This window comes from Sturnira hondurensis, unplaced genomic scaffold (genome assembly GCF_014824575.4).
Source record: "Sturnira hondurensis isolate 20B ecotype Veracruz unplaced genomic scaffold, ASM1482457v3 Scaffold0017082, whole genome shotgun sequence".
NCBI classification, from domain to species: domain Eukaryota; kingdom Metazoa; phylum Chordata; class Mammalia; order Chiroptera; family Phyllostomidae; genus Sturnira; species Sturnira hondurensis.
Genome location: NW_028089713.1, coordinates 2,349,139 through 2,367,931, shown reverse-complemented (window position 1 = coordinate 2,367,931; position 18,793 = coordinate 2,349,139).

Below are 18,793 nucleotides of genomic sequence, written 5' to 3'. Positions count from 1 at the left end.
TGCAAACAAACGCTAAGAAGGAGCCAGACGCGTGAAGAGCTGCAGGAGAAGTAACGGAAAGTGCAAATCTAGGTGGCTGGCTCTGTCTAGCCTCAGAGATTGGACCGCGTGTGAGCCCAGATTTTTTTTTATTACAAATAGAGTAAAATGGAAGGCCCAGGCTCTGAGAGCATACTTCTAGCTCCTGGGACAGGAAAACCAGTGAGGGTGGAATTCGAGTTAACTTAAGTCATGTTCCTAGAGGCCTGTGGTGGCCCCGGCCTTGTGTTCTGTTTGGCAGACTCAAGATGGATGAGATATGCAGGCGCTGTTGAGAGCACTGATGCTCTTTTTCTGTTAATTTTATTTTAATTGCTGTTCAAGTACAGTTTTCTGCCTTTTACTCCCATCCCAGCCCATCTCCCCAGCCCTCCCTACCTCCCTCCCGTTTCCACCCTCCCCCTTGTTATTGTCCATGTGTCCTTTATACTTGTTCCTGCAAACCTTTCCCCCTTTCCCCTGAAATCCCCTTCCCTCTCCCCTCTGGTCACTGTCAGCCTGTTCTCAATTTCACAAATACCATATGATCTCACCTTTAACAGGAACCTAATCAACAAAACAGACACACAAGCAAAATGTAACCAAAGACCCTGAACTATAACCATCACTGATGCTCTCGGTGGGAGAGGCACACAGATCGTGGTGGCAGGGAGGTGGCAGACGCTGGGAGTGTTGACTGGGAACGGTTCTTCCTTCCTGACTCTGTGGTGAGTGTTGTAAATCCCCGAAAGTGACTGTTTTAGTCCCACTCAATGATCTTGATTTGTGTTTTTACTTTTATTCAACTCACAGTATTTCCTAACTTCTCTTTGGCCCATGGATTATTTAGAAGTGTTTAGTTCCAAACATTTAGGGATTTCCTAGCTGTCTTTTTGTATTGATTTCTAATTTTATTCCCATTGTGGTCAGAGAAGACACTTGGTAGGACTTTAAATAACTTTAAATTTATTGAGTTTTATTTATGTCTCAGAGGTGATCTCTCTTGATAAAAGTTTCATGTTTACTTGAAAAAAATGTGTCCTTGGCTGTTGGTGGGTAAAGTTCTGTAAATGTTGACTCAATCAAGTTGGCTGATAGTGTTGTTCAAATATTCTGTATCAAAATATTCTAACAACTTGTTCTATCAGTTATTGAGAGATGGTATTACAATCTCTGACTCTAATTGTGGATTTGTCAATTTCTTCCTGCAATTATGTCAGCTTTTGCTTCATGTATTCAATGTCCCACGAATGGTGGGCTTTTCCAGCCTGGCGTGTAGGGACAGGTACTATTCCCAGCTTGTGTGAGTGCTGACCACTGTATCCTTTGCTCTTTAACCTATTCAAATTATTCCTGCTCTAGCCTCACGGATTCCTCTTGTGTACGTGCTGACCATTTCTCAGTTGAATCTTGAGGGGGATACACTTTGGATTTCCACAGTTCTCTGTCTGTGTAACTCTCTTCTCTCCACTTTTCTTTCCTGTAAATTCTTCCTTGCTTTACTCTCAACATTAACTCCTTAATTCAGGGAATCGAACAGGCCTCACCTGGGATTCCCTTCCTACATGTAACTTGGAAACTTCTTACCGTAGTAAGCTGGGGTAATCAGAAGGATGACCTTATTTATTTCCCATTTCAAAGGGATCATTGCCCTCATTGCTTGTTCTTATAAATGTCTTATAAATAGTCATTGTCTTATAAATAGTTCATATATTTGGAGTGGTTTTTGGTTGTTTAAGGTGGAAAGGTAAATCCTGTTTCTTTTATACTCCATTTTGGCTGAAAACCAGTCTCTTTGGATTTTGGAGACCAGTCTTATTGAGATGCTACTTGGAACCTGTGGCAAACTTAGTGGGAGAATCCCAGGAAGTCCTCCGACTTTGGGAGCAAACAGATGCTGTCTTTGTCAGGTTACTGCTCTTTTGGGAAATAGTTTGGCTTGTTGCTGGCCTGATAGACTAAATCCATGACCACTCAACACCACATGAGCATGCAGCCAAAGCTACTCATCATGACTGACTGACTCATAAATTCAGGCATGTCCAAGCAGGACTCCATAATCAAGAGTGAGTGACATCAGTGGGTCTGTACCCAGCAAATGCCAATGGCTCCTCTAAGATGTAAAAGCAAGTCAGTCACTTTCTCCGTGTACTCATTTCTGCTGCTTTCCACCTCCTCCTCAACCTACACCCATGGTCTCATGAAGAGTTGATTGAGGAGGAAAAAAAACAAGACTGCTTTGCAAAACAATTTATGATATATTGGTATCTACCCGAAGTAAACTATCTTAGCATTATACTTCTATTCGGGAGTGCACTGGAAGTAGAAGACAGATGTTCTCCAGTGGAGTACTTGGAGCATTACAACAGTGACTATTTTGCTTGAAAGGAGAGACAGCTTGATATAAGGTTCTCTCTAGTTCATATGCTTTGCTAATGATTTGGCTGGATGGTCAAGAATTTGGAAGGGGTAAGATTGAAGAACTTGTGACAAGAAAGTTTAGAAAAAAGATATATGCCCTGACCAGTGTGGCTCAGCTGGTTGTGGATAGTCCTATAAAGCAAAAGGTCACCAATTGATTACTGGTCAGGCCACATGCCTAGGTTGCAGGTTTGGTCCCTAGTTGGGACACATGCAAGAAGCAACTGATTGATGTTTCTCTGTCACATCTATGTTTTTCTCCCTGTCTTTTGACCTCTCAGCCCCACTCTGTCTCTCAAAAAAAAAAAAAGACATGTGATGGGCCTTTTGGAATGGGTATAGAACACGTGAATATTTGTCTTCTGTGGTTGACTAGATGGTCCACTTTGTGGATGCTCATTACAATTCTCCCTCAGGAACCCCAGGGTTTCTCAGTGAGCTGATGAACAGCGTGGCCATGATGGCCATGTTGAAGGCTTGGCATAGACTCAATCATGTATTCCCAGCAAGAGTAACCCGATTACTGCCATTATTAAATGTTCGACATCCCCAAAGTGGAAACCAATCCTGAGCTCCTGACTTGGTGCCACAACCTCAGGGGACCACCAGGCAGCTGCTTTGGGCCGGGTTGGTTATTTCAGATCCCATCCGTGGAGGGGTTATGATTCATTCTCCGGGAATATACCCCTATTCTAGTAGAATGATGATCCTTGCCAACAGGGTCCTTCTGTGACAGTGGAGGTCTGTTTATTTTTTTGCCCAAGTAATAGATACCAGAAAAGAACCTGTCAGCAGCAGACAGAGCTGTCTGCCATGAATGGATCATTAAGAGGGTCTGGAGAGAGCTGTGAGGTGGTACAAGAGCCAGAGATGGCCACAGAGATGAATAAATAGCCACATCTTGAAACATCCCTGTATAACTCAGGGCTCAGTAATTGTCAGGTTGATGAGGGCACGGTGGCATGGCAGTGTGTATGTGTGTGTGTTGCATGTGGCATCTCATCTTTCTGATCAGCTGGGAGGGCTTTAAGGCAAGGGATGATTAAAGAGGTCTCAGACAGAAGGCAAGAGTGTGAGGCAGTCTCTGATCCCTTGTTTATTCAGGGTCTAGCATGGTGTCTGTCACAGAGTAGCTTCATTTGTTGAATAAGAAAAAAGAAAAAGAAAACAAATGAATGAATGGGTCTGCAGATCCTTGGCATTGGACGGGATTGCAGAGATGATCTGGTCCCATCCCCAACCACTGTGAGACTTTGTTGTTACGTAGAATAATGGTTCTATCTAAAATGCATCCTGGGCTTACCATTCTACTTTCTATTCATTGACCTCTTACAAGCCTCTAAACCTAAGGAGGTAATTATTATGCTTATGTACCAATGAAAAGATAGCTTCAAGTAACTTCTTCAAAGTCATACAATTAGTAGACGACAGAGTCAGGAATGGAAGCCAGATGCGTCTGACTCCCCAGCCTAAGCCTGTGAACACTGTGATGCACTCTTGGAATACATATTATGGCAAAGTTCTCAGCACCTCACAAGATAATTTGTGCTCTCATTAGCCAGCTTTAGTTGTTGGAAAGTTTTTTACACCAAGATGAAACCTGCCTCCTCATGACTCCATGCACACTGTCTGAGTGCCATTTCTGAAACTTCTGAGAGCCACACAAGTGACCCACAGCTCTGTGAGCTGGCTCTCATTTGCTGCGAGTGGGGAAAGGTCTCATTTAGCCCCCCAATTGGTGTCCTTCCTGACCGGGCCCAAGTTTCCCAAGGCTCTTAGCATTGGCTCTCAGGTTGAGCAAGGTGCAGTCTGACCAGTACAGAGGGTTTCAGGACCATTGCCTCCTGTCTAGACACTGTACGTTATTAATGGCATCTCACCTCACATTAACTTCTTTGGCAAGAGACATTCTTCCCCAGCTCTGGCCTGCTTGGTTGAATTAGCATGGGACTTAACTCAAAGCAGGAAATAATATGAGAGGGCAAGAACAGCAAGCTCCCTGGGTCTGGCCTGAGTCGTCTGTGGTTCTGGCTTCTGGGTCTAAGTGCTGACTGGAGAGGGAGGGCGGCTGCACAGGGGCTGGAGGGAGCGCTCCTGGTTTGTGGGGTGATGCTTGACAACTACCTCGACTGGAGTGGAGCTGTGTGTGGGGGGTGTGTCCACATGTGTGCACATCCGTGTGTGGGTGATGTAGCAGGGAATCTTCTAAAGCGGCTGCTGAGTGTCTGCCTCAGCCTCATCTATCTGAGCTTTTCCTTCTCACTTTGGGTATAACTGAATCTTGTTTCACTGGGAAGATAGTTTTCCGGACTGAGCTGAGCTCTGCCAGTGAGCTGGCTTCTGGACCTTCCCCTCATCCCTCCAGCCCTGGTGCAGAGATAACTAAGGAGACTGTGCTTGCGTGGACACCCAGGAGGTCCAAAAGCCCACTTATGGTAACCTGTGCCAAGGCTGTAAGGAACTGATGTGTGAACTCCATCTGAGCCCAGGTAGAGTCCTCCCAGGCCTCTGCATGTGTGGGTTGGTTGTTGCTCACCTTGCACGTGACCCCTACCTTGGACTTCCTCTTAATTAAGATGTAGCCTGGCTTCTGATGCATGGAAGGTGAGGACAGTAGGAAGTCTTGGAGGACCTTCTGGAGTCCCCAAATGTGCGAGAGGAGAAAGAAGGCTGGCGGGGCTCTGCTCTCCTTCCCCCGCTACATCATGGCTTCCATCCTGACATTGCCCTTGGCCAGCTGTGTGAGGAAGGGCCACACTTCACCTGCCTGCCACACTGGATGAGGCAGGCACTGGAGAGCAGGGAGGGTGTGGGCTCTGGAATCCAGCAGACTCTTGGTTTGGCTTCTGGGCATGGTTTTGGATAAATCACATCAACTTTATAGACTTTAGTTTCTCCATATTTTAAATAAGGTCAATACTCGCCACCCTCTGGGATTGCTGAGAAGGTTGAAGGTCATGTGTACAAAACACCTGTCTCACAGGGGACACTAATAAAAAACAGTAGTGACTACTGTAACAAGACCCTGACTGCCCCTTGCACCCTCCATGGATGGCACGGGGAGACAGGGCTGGTTGACGTGGCAGTTCCTTGGGAGTTCTGCAGGCTGTTATTAGCCAGAGTGATAACAGCAGCAGTATTTACACAAAATTCCCTAATACTTTGTGTTTCCAGAGTGTGTAGCTCTGAGGGCTCCGGGGAGCATCCTGGCAGTCGGGTGCATTTCTTTCTGTACTCCTGCCCTGAGACATTGTTCTTCTCAATGTCCCTAGGTCAGGGACTCGCTGTTCAACAGCTGCAGGAAAAAGATTCAGGAAGCTGTAGGGGAGATTTTTGTCTCTCTGAGTCTCTACGCTCCAAGGGGAATGGCCAAGCACAGCCCAGCTCCTGGAGATGCATCACTGTTGCACGTGGCTCCTGGGGCCCTCACCCTGTCTGGCTCCCGGGTAGAGGCCCTGGATCACAGCCGTCTCCTAGCCAAGGCTGGGAGGTCTGTAAGGGGTAGTTGGGTCATTGGATAGAAACTAGGAAGCCAGGGAGGGATGGAAGAAACCATAAACCCTTCACCACTCAGTGTAACAGGGCAGGGGACAGCCAGATAAATTCAAATATGCTGATAATCCAGGGTTTTGGAACAACTCCCGAAGAAAGGGCAGGGATTGGGTCTCATTTGCACAGCCTTGCCCCTTTCCCCCTTCCTCATTTTTCTTTATTGGGGAGACACTGAAGATAAGAAGACAAGAAAGAAGCTGACTTCTTTGAGCTTTTGGCTGGGAGGAGGCCTGAGTGCAACTTCCGTCTGAACCCAGATGCATCTGACACCAGCTGCCTGAACCATGCTGCCAGTGGGATAGGCCTTGAAACATCTGCCCAGGCCCCCCAGATCAGCCCCCTGGGTCTGTCTCCAAAAACAATGGTGATGACATTGCTAAAGCAACTGGTGGTTGGAAGGGTCTGAGGATCACAGTGAAATTGACTGTGCAGAACAGACAGGCCCAGATTGAGGTAATACCTTCTGTCTCTGCCCTGATGGTCAAAGCTCTTAAAGAACAGTGAAGGCAGAAAGAAGCAGACTTCCGGCCAAGACAGAGGTGCAGGTGGGAACACTGTGCCTCCTCACACAACCAAGTTTAAAAACAACAAAGTTTTAGTAAATGCAACCAAACACAGAAGATTGAACTGTATGGAAGTTCTACAACAACAAACCGTTCAGCCAGACCAGTAAGAGGGGTAGAGCCAGCGACTGGTGGAGTAGGGTTGCGCAGGAAAACTCGTCCAGACCGACCCAGGGACCCAGGTGTGAGGGTGGTGGTTGGCAGATCCCAGGCATGGGGTTGTGAAGGGCAGACCTGGTGAGAACGTAAGGTGGCAGGCTGACCGTGGTCGTACATTTCTGTGCAGATAAACCAGGCGGAGGAGCGAGCAGTGAGATGGAGTGAGCAGTGACACGGGACCACACAGGCCCCAGGGGTGGGAAGCAGCAGAGGGGACCGCCATTCCCCCTCTTTGACTCCGCCCCCACATACAGAGTCACAACCCAGCAACTGGGACGCCCGGCCCTGGTGAACACCTAAAGCTCCGCCCCTCAAACGTAACATGTGCAAACAGACCAAATATTATGACTCAAGAACAGCTCAAAGCCCCAGAGCCAATAATTCTAAGGGACCAAGAGATAGCCAACCTATCAGACGCACAGTTCAAAACACTGTTTATCAGGATGCTCACAGAACTGGTTGATTATAGTCACAAATTAGAGGAACATATGAAGGCTAAACTAATTGAAATGAAGGGAGATGCACAGGAAACCAATAGTGATGGAAAGGAAACTGGGACTCAAATCAATGGAATGAACCAGAAGGAAGAATGAAACATCCAACTAGAAAAGAATGAAGAAACAAGAATGCAAAAAATGAGGAGAGCCTTAGGAACCTCCAGGACATCTTTAAACGTTCCAACATCCGAATTATAGGGGTACCAGAAAGGGAAGAAGAAGAGTGACAAGTGGAAAACTTATTTGAACAAATAATAAAGGAGAACTTCCCCAATCTGGCAAAGGAAATAGACTTCCAGGAAGTCCAGGAAACTCAGAAAGCCCCAAAGAAGGTGGACCCAAGAAGGAACACACCAAGGCACATCATCATTACATTACCCAAGATTAAAATGAAGGAGAGAATTCTAGAAGCAGCAAGAGATAAGGGGACAGTCACTTACAAAGGAGTACCCATCAGACTGTCAGCGGATTTCTCAAAAGAGACCTTACAGGCAAGAAGGAGTTGGAAAGAAATATTCCAAGTCATGAAATGCAAGGACCTCCATCCAAGATTGCTCTATCCAGCAAAGCTTTCATTTAGAATGGGAGGGCAGATAGAGTGCTTCCCAGATAAGGTCAAATTCGAGGAGTTCATCATCACCAAGCCCTTATTATATGAAATGTTAAAGGGACTTATCTAAGAAAAAGAAGATGAAAAATATGAACAGTGAAAGGACAGCAAACTCACAGTTATTAACAACCACACCTTCAACAAAAGCAAACCAAGAGGACAGCTAGATTGGGAGTGGAACCATAGAAATGGAGATCACATGGAGGGTTAGCAACAGGGGAGTGGGAGGAGGAGAAGAGGGGAGAAGTTACAGAGAATAAGTAGCATAGATGGTGGGTAGAAAATAGACAGGGGGAGGGCAAGAATAGTAGGGGAAATATAGAATCTAAAGAACTTGAGATACGTGGTCATAAACTAAAGGGGGGAATGGTGTGGGAGGGGGTGTGCAGGGTAGAGGGGAATGAAGGGGAGAAATAGGACAACTGTAATGGCATAATCAATAAAATATATTTTAAAAAAGGCAGAAAGAAGCAGGAAACCATTAAGCACAGTGGAAACCTCACTTTTGATGAGACTGAGAGATGCAGTGCCGATCTTTAGCTAGGGAAGTCTTTGGAACCATTAAAGAGATCCTGGGGATGGCACAGTTCGTGGGCTGTGGTGTCGATAGCCGCCACCCTCATGACATCGTAGATGACATCTGCAGCGAGCACTGGGATGCCTGGCTGGTTAAGAACTGCAAAGATCATCTGACAACAAAGAATCAACAACAACAACAGCAAAAAACCCCCAAAAAGTAAAAAGAAGAAAAGAAAAAGAAGGAAGGGAGGAAGGAAATCTGAAAGGTCTGGCTAGTTTTTTTATTTTTTAAAGATTTATTTATTTATTTTAGACAGAGGGGAAGGGAGGGGAGAAAGGGAGAGAAACATCAGTGTGTGGTTGCCTCTTGTGTGCCCCTACTGGGGACCTGGCCCAAGACCCAGGCCCGTGCCCTACGCTGGGAATAGGACCAGATGACCCTGTGATTCACAGGCTGGCACTCAACTACTGAGCCACACCAGCCAGGGCTGGCTAGTTTTTTAACTTGACATTTGTGGTTGCCCATTAGAGTACTTGATGGTTGTGTGGGGGGAGGGGGAGAAGGTGGGAGTCAGCTGGCCCCTCCACTCCTCCTGTGTCTCCCCAGCCCCCTGATTCAGATCTTCACACATTCACTTACACATTCCTTCATCACAAAACATGTAATGAACACCCCATGGAACCTGGCTGTGTTGTAGGTACTGGGGATAAAAAGTGAAGACTGCTCTGCTGACAAAACGTAGTGTGAAAGAAGGGGAAAGGTCGTCAGGAACATGTATAAAGGACCCATGGACAAAGCCAGAGGTGGGTAGGATTGAGGGTGGGAGGTGGGGGTGGGAGGGGTTGGGGAAAGGGTGGCAGGAAAATGGAGAGAACTACACTTGAACAACAATAAAAAATAAAATAAAATAAAAAGAAGCACAGATGAGTCACTAGGGACACACCCAGAGTGAGAGTCCCGTGATGCTTTCATGATAGTACTGAGAAGACGCCCTGACTCAGAACTGGGGAGGTCATGGAAGGTTTCCTGGAAGAAGTGATATCTAGGATGAGCCCCAAAGGTTGACTAGAGCTAGTTAGTTGAAGAGAGGAAGGTGGGTGGTGTGGGGGAGCATGTTCCAAGCTAAGAGAACATTGTCTACAAAGGCCCAACAGAGATGGCCAGTATGTGGTACGTCCTAGCAACTGAAACACAGTGGTGTGGCTGGACCTCAGAGTGGGAGGGCAGAGTCCGAGGGCAGTGGGGAGCCGTGAAACATTTTCAGCAGGGAAGAGGCAGGACCCAGTTTGAATTTTAGAGTGAGTGCTCTGGCTGTTGATCCCCCCCGCAGAGAAGGAGGGAGGCAGGGAGACCAGGTTGGAGGCTGCCATGGTGACAGGTGAGGGGGTTTGGACTTTCACACCTGCTTCCCAAGCTTCCCTGGCCTCCTGCCCCCTTGCCCAGTGTTCTGAACACTTGCCCACATGACGAAGTCAGGAGGGGATGTAGCCTACTGTTCTCCTTGCCCCAAATCTGTCTCACTGCTGAGTGCCCTGCAGTGGGAGGAGCACCATGGCCCTTGAGTGTTTGTTTGCTTTACTCCTGCCTGGGAAGTCCTTGTGTTTTTTGTTCCTCCTGGGCCTGCTGGAGGCCAGGATTCCTCAGGGGCTGAGTAACTGCCATGACATTCCACCTGAAATGGATGCGGGAGAGGAAGGCAGGACAGGGCAGGACTGTAGTCATTCTAACCTGGAGAGAGGTCATGGATTCTCATTTCAAGCCCAGAGGTGCTGGAAAAGCCCCGATTCTCAATGACTCCTTAAAAGCAAAGCAGGGGAGAGAAACAAGCTCTTTTTTAAAAAAATATATGTATTTTATTGATTATACCATTACAGTTGTTCTATCCCCCCCTTCATTCTCCTCCACCCTGCACACCCCCTCCCCCACCATTCCCCCCTTTAGTTTATGACCACGTGTCTCAAGTTCTTTCGATTCTATATTTCCCCTACTATTCTTGCCCTCCCCTCTATCTATTTTCTACCCACCGTCTATGCTACTTATTCTCTGTACCTTCTCTCCCCTTCTCCTCCTCCCACTCCCCTGTTGCTAACCCTCCATGTGTTCTTCATTTCTATGGTCCGCTCCTGATCTAGCTGTCCTCTTGGTTTGCTTTTGTTGTAGGTGTGGTTGTTAATAACTGTGAGTTTGCTGTCCTTTCACTGTTCATATTTTTCATCTTCTTTTTCTTAGATAAGTCCCTTTAACATTTCATATAATAAGGGCTTGGTGATGATGAACTCCCTGAATTTGACCTTATCTGGGAAGCACTCTATCTGCCCTTCCATTCTAAATGAAAGTTTTGCTGGATAAAGCAATCTTGGCTGTAGGTCTTTGGATTTCATGACTTGGAATACTTCTTTCCAGCCCCTTCTTGCCTGTAAGGTCTCTTTTGAGAAATCCGCTGACAGTCTGATGGGTACTCCTTTGTAGGTGACTGTCCCCTTATCCCTTGCTGCTTCTAGGATTCTCTCCTTCATTTTAGTCTTGGCTAATGTAATGATGATGTGCCTTGGTGTGTTCCTTCTTGGGTCCAACTTCTTTGGGACTCTCTGAGCTTCCTGGATTTCCTGGAAGTCTATTTCCTTTGCCAGACTGGGGAAGTTCTCCTTTATTATTTGTTCAAATACGTTTTCCACTCGTGGCTGTTTCTTTCCCCCTTCTGGTACCCCTATAATTCGGATGTTGGAATGTTTAAAGATGTCCTGGAGGTTCCTAAGCCTCTCCTCATTTTTTTGAATTCTTGTTTCTTCATTCTTTTCTGGTTGGATGTTTCATTCTTCCTTCTGGTCTATTCCATTGATTTGAGTCCCAGTTTCCTTTCCATCACTATTGGTTTCCTGTGCATTTCCCTTCATTTCAATCAGTTTAGCCTTCATATGTTCCTCTAATTTGTGACTATAATCAACCAGTTCTGTGAGCATCCTGATCACCAGTATTTTGAACTGTGCATCTGAGAGGTTCACTATTTCTTGGTCACTTAGAGTTATCGGCTCTGGGGTTTTGAGTTCTTCTTGAGCCATATTTTGGACTGTTCGTGCTTGTTATATGTGAGGAGTGGAGCCCTAGGTGTTCACCAGAGCGGGGCAACTCAGTCGCTGGGTTGTGACAGTGTATGTGGGGGCAGGGTCAAAGAGGAGCAGTGGTGGTCCCACCTGCCGCCTCCTGCTGCCACCGCAGCTGCAGCTGCCACGGTCGCTGGGGCCCGCGTGTTCAGTCCCACTGTGCCTGAATGTGTGACCTCGGTCAGCCCTCCACCGCTGGGTTCGCCCACTGGGGCCTGCGCGGGTTTGTCTTACTGCTCACTCTGCTGGTTTATCTGCGCAGTCAGTCTGCCCCGCACCCTCACTGGGTCCGTGCTGTTACTCCAGCTGCCCGTGCGCTGCTACCCCAGCTGCCTGTGCGCCTGGGTCAGGGGATCTTTCTTGCCCAACCCTGCTCTGCTGCTGGCTCCTCCCCTCTTACCGGTCCGGTTGAACGGTTCTTTGTTGTCGGACTTCCGTGTAGTTCAATTTTCTGTTCTTTGGCTGTGTCTTTGTTTACTAAACCTTTGTTGTATTCAAACTTGGTTGTGGGAGAAGACACAGTGTTTCCACCTACGCCTCCATCTTGGCGGAAGTCCCAAGAAATGAGCTCTTGTTCACCACTTGTCGGAATGTCAAGTGGAGCAGCTGCTGTGGAAACAGCATGGCGATTCCTCAAAAAGTTAAACGTAGAATCACCACACAATCCAGTAATTCAACTTGTGGGTTCATATCCAAAAGAACTGAAAGCAGGGTCTCAAACAGATACTTGCACACCCATGTTCATGGCAGCATTATTCACAATAACCAAGAGGTGGAAGCAATGTGAGTGTCCATCAGCAGGTGAATGGGTTAACTAATGTGCTACACATACAATGGAAAATTACTCAGCCTTAAAAAGGAAATAAGTTGCAGCATACACTACAGCCTGGAGGAATCTTGAGGACATTGTGTTAAGTGAAATAAGCCAGACACAAGAAGCAACTACTGTATCACTCCACTTTTTTGAAGTATCTTAAGTAGTCAAATTCATAGAAGCAGAAAGTAGAACGGTGGTGGCCAGGGGCTGCAGGAGGAAGGGCTATTGCCTAAGGAGTACAGAGTTTCAACGTTGCAAAATAAAAATAAAATTCTGCAGACTGGTTGCACAACAATGTGCATATACTAAACACAAATGGGCCGTACACTTAGAGATGGTTAAGATGGTACATTTTTTTGTTATGTGTGTTTAACTACAATGAAAAAATTTAAAAACCTGCCCTGGCTGGTTTGAGCACCGACCTGCAAAGCTAAGGGTCGCCAGTTCGATTCTCAGTCAGGGCACATGCCTGAGTTGCAGGCCGGGTCCCCAGTGTGGGGTGTACAAGAGGCAACCACACACTGATGTCTCCCTCCTTCTCTTTCTCTTTCCCTTCCCCTCTCTCTAAAAATAAATAAATAAAATCTTTTAAAAAATTTAAAAAACCATATGACTTAACCTTAAAAAAGAAAATAAAACCAACCAGCAAAGCAGGGTCAAGGGGTGGTGGGGGAGCATATTAGCATTTCTTTATTTCTGAGGGCAGGGGAAATGAGAGGTCAACACAAGTTCCAACTCCCCTCACGTGAGCTGCTCCAGGTAAGGACATCCCTGCGCCCTTACTGGGGGCTAGTGAGGACCAAGAGGCAGCTGGAGTGGCAGAAGGAGGAGAAACCCTGAACATTTAGCTGGAACCCAAATGGCCAAGGATCACAGATGCCATTTCCCCTGACGGCACTGTCCCCTCTGAGCATGTATTCACAACTTCCTTTCTCCTCAATATGAGTCTTAGCCTATTTTTTTCTCTATAAATGTAGAGGGTAGGCTGAGAGGTGAGAAACATGGTGTAGACAGTCATCTAGGGGTGTCTCTGCCATCCTGTTTATCCTACCTGCGTCCTCTCTCCAGAAAACCATAGCTGAGGTTCAGCTGGAGGCAGGGGTGGGTGAGGTGATAGGTGGGAAGCCCCTTTTGCTTCTAAGAGGAGAAGTCAGCCTGGAGGGAAAGGCCACCATGGCTTTCCCTTTGCTCAAATGTGATATTGCCCTTTCTCATTCCCCTTCTATCTAAAGCAGCCAGAGCCACTGGGGGTCCTAGGCATGGGCACACCCAGCTGTCCTGACCGAGGTCAGACATACCCTTCTGTATACCTCAGGGGGTTCCTCCAGCCCTCGGCCTTCTTGCACCATTTGGCATGGTCCACTGTTTGTCTGTGTTCCCAGGACCTTGACCATGAACACTGCAGTTGAATTCCTGTGTGTTGGGTAGGTTTTCCTAAGCTTTTAGGTCTCTCTCTCTTACTCATCTTAAATCCTCACCTGAGGATATGTTTATTGATTTTAGAGAGAGAAGAAGAGAGAAACATTGATGTGAAAGAAACATTGATCGGTTGCCTCCTGTATACCGTGGCTGGGAATCGAACCTGCAGCATTTTTGGTGTACTGCATCCAGTACACCAAACCAACTGAGCCACCCAACCAGGGGTAGGCCTCTCTTGCTAGGGTGTGGTTAGTTCCATAGGTGAGACAGGAAGGAAGACAAGTGGCAGTAATGGTATGTGTACATCTGTCAAAAAAACAATGAGATTTTCTTGACAAAGCCTTCATTGTCCTTTCTTGTCTTCTATTGCTTCTCCTCTTCTGAACTCTTAATCTGTGTTCCCCATAATCTAACTCTCAATCATTGCTATTTTGTATTAATGGCATAACATAGAAATTCTTCTGTTGGGTAAGACTTTACCCCTTAGACAAGTAGACTCCTTGGGGAAGATCTCCATTTCTTGTTGGTCTTTTCTGGCAGCATCTTAGAGAGGGTCTTTGTTTGACAAAAATATGGTGGTGCTCTGTCCATTTCCCGTGGGCCTCTCTTAAATTTTTGATATCCAAATCATTTACTTTTTCTTATTAATTTTGATATTCATATCATTTTTCTTGTTGTTACTTATTTTCTTGTTGGCTTTGACATTCAAATCATTTGTTTTTGAGGTGACTACTGTGTTTTCTTATTAATTTCCTGCTCTTCAGCTGTTAATAGGTCTTCCCCAGAGCCTTTTTAATTTATATTTTATTGATTATGCTATTACAATTGTCCTGATTTCCCCCCCTTTGACCCCACCACCCAGCACCCCCCACTCCCTCAGGCACTCCCCCCACCATTGTTCATGTCCATGGGTCTGTGTATAAGTTCTCTGGCTGCTCCATTCCCTATACTGGACCTTATATCCCGTGGCTGCTCTGTAACTACCTGTTTGTAACTACCTGTCTTAATCCCCTCACCTTTTCACCCATCTTCCACACCCCCTCCTCATCAGACAGCTATCAAAATGCTCTCTTTATCCGTGATCCTGTCTCTGTTCTTATTTGCTTAGGTGTTGTTTTTTTTTTAGATTCGGTTGTTGGTAGATATGTATTTATTGCCATTTTATTGTTCATAGTTTTGATCTTTTTCTTTTTCTTAAATAAATTTCTTTAACATTTCATATAATAATGGTTTGGTGATAATGAACTCTTAGTTTTTTCTTGTCTGGGAAGCTCTTTATCTGCCCTTCAATTCTAAATTATAGCTTTGCTGGGTAGAGCAGTCTTGGCTGCAGCTCTCTGCTTTTCATGACTTTGAACATTTCTTGCCAATCCCTTCAGCTTGCAAAGTTTGTTTTGAGAAATCAGCTGACAGTCTTACCGGAAGTCCCCTGTAGGTAACTAATTTTTTTTCTTTTGCTGCTTTTAAGATTCTCTTTTTATCTTTAACCCTTGGCATTTTAATTATGATGTGTCTTGGAGTAGATCTCTTTGCATCCATCATGTTTGGGACTCTCTGTGCTTCCTGGGTTTGTATGTCTATTTCCTTCACCAAATTAGGAAGTTTTCTTTCATTACTTTTTCAATCAGATTTTCAATTTCTTCTCTTTTCCTGCTCCTTCTGGCACCCCTATGATGCAAATATTTAGCATTTGAAGTTGGCCCAGAGGCTCCTTACAGTATCCTCATTTTTTTTGGATTTTTTTCTTCTTTTTGTTCTGCTTTGTTGTTTTTTTTCTTATGTTCCAAATCATTGATTTGATTCTAGGCTTTATTCACTCTACTATTGTTTCCCTATAAATTGTTCTTCATTTCAATTAGTGTATCCTTTGTTTCTGATTGGGTGGATTTTTAAAAAATTTATTTATTTATCTTTAGAGGGGAAGGAGAGAGGGAGAGAAACATCAATGTATGGTTGCCTTTCATGCATACCCTGCTGGGATTTGGCCTGCAGGGAACCGGCCTGCAACCCAGGCATGTGCCCTGACTGGGAATTGAACCGCGATCCTCTGGTTCACAGGCCTGTGCTCAATCCACTGAGCTACACCAGCCAGGTGGGTGGACTTTTTTTTATGCTGTTGAGGTCCTCATTAAGTTCCTTGATTATCTTTATAACCAGTGTTTTGAACTCTGCATCTGATAGATTGCTTATCTCCATTTCGTTTTGCTTTTTTTCTGGAGTTTTGATCTGTTCTTTCATTTGGACCATGTTCTTTGTTTCCTTCTTTTGGCAGCCTCCCTGTGTTTGTTTCTAAGTTATTAGGTAGAGCTACTTTGACTCTGTGTCTTAGTAGAGTGGGCTAATGTAGTAGGTGTGCCTTGGTGTAGTGGCACAGCCTCCCCTATCACCCAAGCTGGGTACTTGAGGTACATCCTTCATGTGGGCTGAGAATACCCTCCTCTTGTAGTTGAGCCTTGGTTGCTGTTGGCACATCAATGGGAGGGATTTACCCAGGCCAGTCATGGGCAAAGTTTGGCTGTGACTACTTACCACAAATCTCCGCCCTCTGTGGAGAATCAGCTATGCAGGGACAGGGGGGTAATGCTCCAACATGGTCTGTACCCTTCCACTGGGTGCATTGGCCCTAGGGTTTCCCTGGATGATGCAGGCCAAGGTCAGTCCCTACCTGCATTTTTCTGGGGCCACCCTGCCTGAGCTATAGCAGCAATCTGATGGCTGCTACTTATGCTTGGCTTGGAGATTCCCAGGTGAGGCCAAGCTATGAATGTAAGTTGGCTGTTGCTAGTGCTGGGCCTGGTGCTCACTGAAGCCTGCTGTTGCTTGATTGAGAGGATTTAGAAATTGTGCAGCTTGAGCCAAGACAAACCATTCACATGAAAAAGCAGTTTGGGTGGGCCAGTAAGTTGGGTGGGGCAGAGTCTCTGGGAATCTCCAAGGTGGGTCAACAGTGTTAGCCATGTTGATGGAGTCTCACATATGGCATCAGCTTGCTGGCTCTGTGGCTCTGTGTGGGGAGGGTTCAGAAAAGGGACAATGGCCTCCATTTACCTTGATGGCCGACACTTTAGTTCCTTCTTGTGTGCAACTTGTGCCTTTCAAGCTGCTACTCTGCTGCTGGAGCTCAGAGGGAGGGAGTCTGAGTAGGTGAGTCCACATGTGGGTTCTATAAAGGGAACTGCTTGGGGCTCCAGCAGTTTCTTCCACTGACTCAATCCCCACTGGTTTTTGTAGCCAGAAGTTGTGGGGACTTATCTTCCTGGCACTGGAACACTGGGTTGGGGGGCCTGGTATGGGGTTAGCACTCCTCGTCCCAAGATATTCTTCCCACATTTTTATCTACCACACATGGGTGAGGGACCTGCCCATTCTACATCTGTGCCCCTCCTGCCAGTCTGGATGGATGTGGTTTATTTAATTCTGTAGTTGTCAGACTTCCATTCAACTCGATTTCTGACAGTTCTGAGTGATGGTGGTTCTATATTTCAGTTCTAATTTTGATGTGGTTGTACAGAGAAGTGAACCATGTCTGCCTATGCCGCCATCTTGACTGGAAGTTCCTAGTATGAGCCTTATTTTCTTCAGTGGCTTTGTGGATGATTTATATACTTTTCGAATGTTGATTTCATCAACTCACTAAAATCTGAATTTTGGGGGATAAGATATTAATTTCATTTTGCAGTGGGTTCATATCATATTTGTTTGTGTCCTGGTAACCACCTATAATCATCAGCAGATCCTGACAAAGACCTTTGACCTATGGGCCGGGCCAGGCTGAGGTTGCAGTTAAGTGGGAAAGAACCATTGAGTGAGGGGTTAGGATCAGAGTGTGGTCAGCTCACTAGTGAATGCTTTTGTGTTATGTTGACTTCTGAGTCCTGGAAAAACCTGTGAGAGCTGAAGAATTCATACTCAGAAAGCAAAAACTTCCGTATTGCCCTCTGACACTTTGATGGCAGTTAAGAATGTCCTCTTGATTTGCAAGTTTTGATTTTCTCCTGTGGCGGAAGGACTATGTGAGTGCAGAGCTGCAGTCCTGTCATGGGGAGGGGGAGCCTGGCTGAGTCGTTTCCAGAGTTTAGAGGTAGTGAGTGGGAGTCACAAGGCCATGGTTTCACTTCAGTCTGAGGAAGAACTTTTTAAAAAAGACTTAATTTTCTTCAATAGTCCTTCTATGTACCATTCCACATTGTGGAAAAAGTGAAATACACAGTCAAGACACAACAGTGAGATTTCAGAACACTGGCACAAATACTTCCATTTCTATCTTCCATAATACGTTAAAACAATGCGTCCCATTTTGGAGACTGTGACAGGTGATGATAGGCCAGAACTGCAAGAGGTTTACAGATGAAACTTTAAATTTAGAAGTGGTAGCTGTGCCAGACTTCCAAACTGCTTTGAAGAGAGCATTTAGAAATAGGTCTGAAAGTAACTCTATCCCAGTTCTTTGTCTGGTCACTGCAGCTGCATTCAGCATGCGATTGTTAGCAACTTAACCCTAGCAGAGGGTGCTTCCAGCAACCTTATAAAGAGTTTATTGAGGCCTGCAACAGGGCTGAATGAGTACGAAATGACCACCCACAAAGTTTCAACTTCCTGGTTTTCAGGAAGAACTTTTAACAAGTAGAATTGTTGAACTGGCTAGGCTGCCTCCTGAGGTAAAGAGCTCTCTCTCCCAGAATGAAAGCTGGGAGGAGGTGATGGGGCAGTTCTAGAGAGAAGGTCCATGGTGGGTGGGAATGGAGCTAGAGGACTCTTCTGAATCCTAGTGTCGATTATTTTACACCTTTTGTGTTGCGGTACAAACTTCTGAGGACAGGACTAGATTTTTCTCATCGCCCAAGTACCTCCTAAATCCAGTGATAGCAGCCTGGTTGATGATTAATGAGTGAATGAGTGTCTGACGGGGTGAATGAGCTGTGGGATGAACGAACCAGCTCTCATCTTCCACGTGGTCTTCGGCGCCTGGCCACTCGAGAAGCCAAATCCAAGGTTAAGCTGCCCGACAGCCCTTCCCATGGGAACCAGAGTGAGAGGTGGGACCCGTGGGAAAGAAAGGAGACAGGTCTGAAAAGAGGGGCAGCTGGGTAGCTCATAAAGGGTGCTTTAACCGTCT